Source organism: Triturus cristatus, chromosome 1_2 (assembly GCF_964204655.1).
Source record: "Triturus cristatus chromosome 1_2, aTriCri1.1, whole genome shotgun sequence".
NCBI lineage: Eukaryota > Metazoa > Chordata > Amphibia > Caudata > Salamandridae > Triturus > Triturus cristatus.
The window spans coordinates 88,931,160-88,938,154 of NC_140580.1; the positions used below are offsets into that span (position 1 = coordinate 88,931,160).

The following is a 6,995-nucleotide window of genomic DNA, read 5'->3' on the forward strand; positions in this document are numbered from 1 at the left end:
TCTTATATCTAGATATACATATCTTATAAATGACCTTTTTAGAGTCACAGTATCTGACTCTCTCCATCTTTTCTCTTGTCTCCTCCAGACCTGTTGCAGGGCCCTTAAGTCATCAGAGAACCATAGCCAGGTAGAAGATGTCATTTCATCTTGGTCCTTGTCACAGGTGCCAAGATGTTGCTGCCTAAGTCTGGCAGGATTGTCTTTCATCTTTCTGGAGAAAATTCCTTGACCTTCATCATTATGCTAATCTACATCCCACCATAAAGAAAATATCACATGACCCAGGTGGGATTCGAACCCACAATCCCCAGCTTCGGAGGCTGATGCCTTATCTATTAGGCCACTGGGCCCTGATGGAAATGAGGGATAAGAGAACAATGGTCTCTGAAGAAAAGGACTATTATCAAACAGCCTTCAGAGAGCAATAGGATATTCAGCGGTACATCTTAAAAGCACACTGACCACATCCAAAGAGTCATTATGCCAATGGGACGTCCTTCAAACATGGCAGGGGTAAGAAGCCACCAAAGGAGATATACTGAAATTGCAAAACACTTCAGATCCTACCATTGTGGTTATTTCTTCTTCTTTAGATTGTGTAGAACAGAGTGTCTGCCCTGCCTCCAGAATAATAAGCCACGGGGAGTCTGACATCAAAATGATAGATAATCTTTCAAGAATGCAGGGGGTGGCAGGAAGAGGTGCACCCTGTAAACTACGTGTGATTTCATGACTCCCTATTGTTTTATGAATTCACTCTTAAAATGGCGCAAAGAAGGTGTTGGCGTACTGGGGTGCACTGTAACACCAGTAAACAGGGTCAAGCAAGAGAACTCTCTCTTCAGGAGTGAGGATGGTGACATTTGAACTCACAGATTGCAGGTTAATCCAGGGAAGATGGTGTACTCTAAACTGAAAGAAGGAGTATCCCTACAGGAGGATGGTGGCCTCTGCATCAAGGAGTAGCCTCTCTCTGAATATGGAATCTGAAACTCAAGGCCAGTCATTTCCCTGATGAATGGATGAAGCCTCCGGATTCAAGGGAATTCAGCTCTCTGATAACTGGGACCAATGGATTCAAGGATCCTCAGGTCTTTGATGGCTTGATGCTAGCCTCTGTATTCTTCGGATGGAGATTCTGATACAAGCAGAGATGTGCGACAGTGAATCAATTTTCTTACACAGAACTTGTTAAATTCCATAAACATTGTTTGGCATTACACAAAACGACAAAGTCGGAGAGAAATGTTTTTTCTGGGATCTTGCACGACATCGTTTAAGCAAACACACCCCTCATGTGAAAACGACTCTCCAAATACAACAGGAAACAAGCACTGACACAAAATGTCTTTCTGCAAGACATTTTCTTTGTAAACCACTCTCCCTCAGATATATTGTGAGTCGTCTTCGGGCAAGTTGCACTCTGCTTAAAAAACGTTACGCAAAATCGCCTCAAGTGACATTTTGGTGAGACTAAAGAATAACACAAACATTTAGGAATTCAGAAGCATAATAATAAGTTTGCCCAGCAGCACTGACAGAGGATCGTAGATGTCCCATGGACTGCACTGATGAAAGTTCCCAGAAGAATTTAGAGAGAGGGCGTAGCTCACAAAGGAGGTTTTGGAGAGCAACAATGTACCGAACTCGTATCCCTATCAAAATATGATGTTGATGAATTATCTGCTACATTCCTCTGTAGTCCAGTCTTACACTGTGCTATCCAGCTGTAGTTCCACAACCAATGGTGACGTTTCTGCTGCTCGGCATCAATGATTGCATTTAGTGATGTTTTAATGAGTAAACAGAAATAAAATAAGTTTTAAAAAAAATAATTTCTCCATACATATGCTCTCAAGCCAAGGGATGCCGTTCTCTAGAGAGAACACAGTCAACTCTCAAATTTCTAGAGAGAAGAATGTGACCTTGGATGCCAAGGGAAGGTGCTGCTGTCAAATATGATGTCAGAATATAAGGGAGGGGATTACTTGGAGAGAATATGATGACTTCTGAATCTGTAGAAAGGTATCTCTGCAGTGTGGATGGGTTACCACTGAATTTAAGTAGGTCATCGGCAGAGATGCAGCTGACCTTTGTATCCAAGGAAGCAAGCTTTCTAAATGGAGAGGAGGAATGGCTAAAGTGATGGAGTCCATCACCTGAGCCCCAAACAGCAACACTTCTGTCTTACTAGAGTTGAGTCTGAGGCATTTCATAACCATCCGCAAACTGACTGCCTTCATGCAGTCACAGATTCTGTCGGCAACATCCTTGTCCTCCATAGCAAGCGAAACAATGATTTGCGTGTCGTCGGCATAGAATGTCAATGCAAAGCCATGAGATCGAATCAGTTCTGCCAAGGGGTTGACATATATAAAATAGAGAGTAGGGCTGAGCGAGGACCACTGGCGGACTCCACAGGGAAGAGAGAAAGAAGCAGAGATAAAGTCACAAACTCTTGCCGATTTCTCGCGACCAATGAGGAATGAGTTTAAAAACTCCAAACCTGTTCTGGTCACCCTGATCCCGCCCAAGCGATCCATCAGCAACCTGTGATTTACAGTCTCAAAGGCTGCTGACAGATCAAGCAGGATCAGGTCTGATCTGCTTCCCTGATCAAGTGACAAACTCATTTCCTCAGTCACTTTTATGTGGGCAGTCAGTCTATTGTGCTCAGCACGAAAGCTGAATTGGGTGGCATCCAGAAGATTGTTAATATGCATTTGCTCCACCAGTTGTTTGTCCAGCTCCTTTACAATGATCTTGCCCGGCAGTGGAAGACAAGAGATGGGTCGATAGCTGCAAGGGTCTCGTGGATCGAGGGAAGATTTTGTTTATTAATTGCAGAACCAACACTGTCTTCCAGCCTGATTGGAATACTCCTGAATGGCACGTTAGTTGGAAAAGGTCAGCAAGTATTGGCCCAATGTTCTTGGATGCATGGATGGCAACTCTAGGAGGGTAAGGGACACATGCCGAGTCCGATGTAGAGGTTTCGATCAGTTTCGTAAGGTCAAACATATAAGGTGGTATGAAGTGGCTGAGCGAGGAACCCATATGAGCTTAAATGGGAAATAGCACAGCTGATGAGGATGTAGATGTAAGAGAGGAGAAGCTATTGTAAATGTGTTTAACTTTTAGGCAGAAGGTCTCCGCCACGTAGTATATAAAAGGATTGCCTACAGTATTTAGGCAAGGAGGAATTGTCAGTGGTGAGTTATTTGATAGTCGCAAACAGTTCTTTTGAGGAGTTTGCTTTTGCCTCATTTTTGTTGGGGAAGTAGGACCATTTCTCCTTGCAAGTCAGCGTCTTATATCTAGATAGACATATCTTAGAAATGACCTTTTTAGAGTCACAGTATCTGACTCTCTCCATCTTTTCTCTTGTCTCCTCCAGACCTGTTTAAGGGCCCTTAAGTCGTCAGAGAACCATGGGCAGGTAGATGATGTCATTTCATCTTGGTCCTTGTCACAGGTGCCAAGATCTTGCTGCCTAAGTCTGGCAGGATTGTCTTTCATCTTTCTGGAGACAATTACATGACCTTCATCATTATGCTAATCTACATCCCACCATAAGCACAATAAAGAAAGTATCACATGACCCAGGTGGGATTTGAACCCACAATCCCCAGCTCTGGAGGCTGATGCCTTATCCATTAGGCCACTGGCCCTGATTGAAACGAGGGATAAGAGAACAATGGTCTCTGAAGAAAAGGACTATTATCAAACAGCCTGCAGAGAGCATTAGGATATTCAGCGGTACATCTTAAAAGCACACTGACCACATCCAAAGAGTCATTATGCCAATGGGACGTCCTTCAAACATGGCAGGGGTAAGAAGCCACCAAAGGAGATATACTGAAATTGCAAAACACTTCAGGTCCTGCCATTGTGGTTATTTCTTCTTCTTTAGATTGTGTAGAACAGAGTGTCTGCCCTGCCTCCAGAATAATAAGCCATGGGGAGTCTGACATCGAAATGATAGATAATCTTTCAAGAATGCAGGGGGCGGCACGAAGAGGTGCACCCTGTAAACTAGGTGTGATTTCATGACTCCCTATTGTTTTCTGAATTCACTCTTAAAATGGCGCAAAGAAGGTGTTGGCGTACTGGGGTGCACTGTAACACCAGTAAACACTCAAGGGAAAGGGTCAAGCAAGAGAACTCTCTCTTCAGGAGTGAGGATGGTGACATTTGAACTCACAGATTGCAGGTTAATCCAGGGAAGATGGTGTACTCTAAACTGAGAGAAGGAGTATCCCTACAGGAGTATGGTGGCCTCTGCATCAAGGAGTAGCCTCTCTCTGAATATGGAATCTGAAACTCAAGGCCAGTCATTTCCCTGATGAATGGATGAAGCCTCTGGATTCAAGCGAATTCAGCTCTCTGATAACTGGGACCAATGGATTCAAGGATCCTCAGGTCTTTGATGGCTTGATGCTAACCTCTGTATTCTGCAGATGGAGATTACGATACAAGCAGAGATGTGCAACAGTGTATCAATTTTCTTACACAGAACTTGTTAAATTCCATAAACATTGTTTGGCATTACACAAAATGACAAAGTCGGAGAGAAATGTTTTTTCTGGGATCTTGCACGACATCGTTTAAGCAAACGCACCCCTCATGTGAAAACGACTCTTCAAATACAACAGGAAACAAGCACTAACACAAAATGTCTTTCTGCAAGACATTTTCTTTGTAAACCACTCTCCCTCAGATATATTGTGAGACGTCTTCGGGCAAGTTGCACTCTGCTTAAAAAATGTTACACAAAATCGCCTCAAGTGACATTTTGGTGAGACTAAAGAATAACACAAAAATGTAGGAATTCAGAAGCATAATAAAAAGTTTGCCCAGCAGCACTGACAGAGGATCGTAGACGTCCCATGGACTGCGCTGATGAAAGTTCCCAGAAGAATTTAGAGAGAGGGCGTAGCTCACAAAGGAGGTTTTGAAGAGCAGCAATGTACCTAACTCGTATCCCTATCAAAATATGATGTTGATTAATTATCTGCTACATTCCTCTGTAGTCCAGACTTACACTGTGCTATCCAGCTGTAGTTCCACAACCAATGGTGAAGTTTCTGCTGCTCGGTATCAATGATTGCATTTAGTGATGTTTTAATGAGTAAACAGAAATAAAATAAGTTTAAAAAATAATAATTTCTCCATGCATATGCTCTCAAGCCAAGGGATGCCGTTCTCTAGAGAGAACACAGTCAACTCTCAAATTTCTAGAGAGAAGAACGTGTCCTTGGATGCCAAGGGAAGGTACTACTGTCAAATATGATGTCAGAATATAAGGGAGGGGATTACTTGGACAGAATATGATGACTTCTGAATCTGTAGAAAGGTCTCTCTGCAGTGTGGATGGGTTACCACTGAATTTAAGTAGGTCATCGGCAGAGATGCAGCTGACCTTTGTATCCAAGGAAGCAAGCTTTCTAAATGGAGAAGAGGAATGGCTAAAGTGATGGAGTCCGTCACCTGAGCCCCAAACAGCAACACTTCTGTCTTACTAGAGTTGAGTCTGAGGCATTTCATAACCATCCGCAGACTGACTGCCTTCATGCAGTAACAGATTCTGTCGGCAACATCCTTGTCCTCCATAGCAAGCGAAACAATGATTTGCGTGTCGTCGGCATAGGATGTCAATGCAAAGCCATGAGATCGAATCAGTTCTGCCAAGGGGTTGACATATATAAAATAGAGAGTAGGGCTGAGCGAGGACCACTGGCGGACTCCACAGGGAAGAGAGAAAGAAGCAGAGATAAAGTCACAAACTCTTACCGAATTCTCACGACCAATGAGGAATGAGTTTAAACACTCCAAACCTGTTCTGGTCACCCTGATCCCACCCAAGCGATCCATCAGCACCTTGGGATTTACAGTCTAAAAGGCTGCTGACAGATCAAGCAGGATCAGGTCTGATCTGCTTCCCTGATCAAGTGACAAACTCATTTCCTCAGCCACTTTTATGTGGGCAGTCAGTCTATTGTGCTCAGCACGAAAGCTGAATTGGTGGCATCCAGAAGATTGTTAATATGAATTTGCTCCACCAGTTGTTTGTCCAGCTCCTTTTCAATGATCTTGCACGGCAGTGGAAGACAGGAGATGGGTCGATAGCTGCAAGGGTCTCGTGGATCGAGGGAAGATTTTGTTTATTAATTGTAGAACCAACACTGTCTTCCAGACTGATAGGAATACTCCTGAATGGCACGTTAGTTGGAAAATCTCAGCAAGTATTGGCCCAATGTTCTTGGCTGCATGGATGGCAACTCTAGGAGGGTAAGGGACGCATGCCGAGTCCGATGTAGAGGTTTCGATCAGTTTCATAAGCTCAAACATATAAGGTGGTATGAAGTGGCTGAGCGAGGAACCCATATAAGCTTAAATGGGAAATAGCACAGCTGATGAGGATTTAGATGTAAGAGAGGAGAAGCTATTGTAAATGTGTTTAACTTTTAGGCAGAAGGCCTCCACCACGTAGTATATAAAAGGATTGCCTACAGTATTTAGGCAAGGAGGAATTGTCGGTGGTGAGTTATTTGAGAGCCGCAAACAGTTCTTTTGAGGAGCTTGCTTTTGCCTCATTTTTGTTGGGGAAGTAGGACCATTTCTCTTTGCAAGTCAGCGTCTTATATCTAGATAGACATATCTTATAAATGACCTTTGTAGAGTCACAGTATCTGACTCTCTCCATCCTTTCTCTTGTCTCCTCCAGACCTGTTTGACGGTCCTTAAGTCGTCAGATAACCATGGGCAGGTAGATGATGTTATTTCATCTTGGTCCTTGTCACAGGTGCCAAGATGTTGCTGCCTAAGTCTGGCAGGATTGTCTTTCATCTTTCTGGAGACAATTACATGACCTTCATCATTATACTAATCTACATCTCACCATAAAGAAAATATCACATGACCCAGGTGGGATTCGAACCCACAATCCCCAGCTCCGGAGGCTGATGCCTTATCCATTAGGCCACTGGGCC

General features: G+C 43.5%; 3 non-coding genes across 3 annotated transcripts; all 3 read right to left on the reverse strand.

The window, feature by feature from the left end:
• Positions 1-280: 280 nt before the first annotated feature.
• Positions 281-353, reverse strand: TRNAR-CCG (transfer RNA arginine (anticodon CCG)). The gene has a single exon. It is a non-coding gene; the product is annotated as a tRNA-Arg (tRNA).
• Positions 354-3,601: 3,248 nt separating this feature from the next.
• TRNAW-CCA (transfer RNA tryptophan (anticodon CCA)) lies at positions 3,602-3,674 on the reverse strand. Its single transcript has one exon. It is a non-coding gene; the product is annotated as a tRNA-Trp (tRNA).
• Positions 3,675-6,922: 3,248 nt separating this feature from the next.
• TRNAR-CCG (transfer RNA arginine (anticodon CCG)) lies at positions 6,923-6,995 on the reverse strand. The gene has a single exon. It is a non-coding gene; the product is annotated as a tRNA-Arg (tRNA).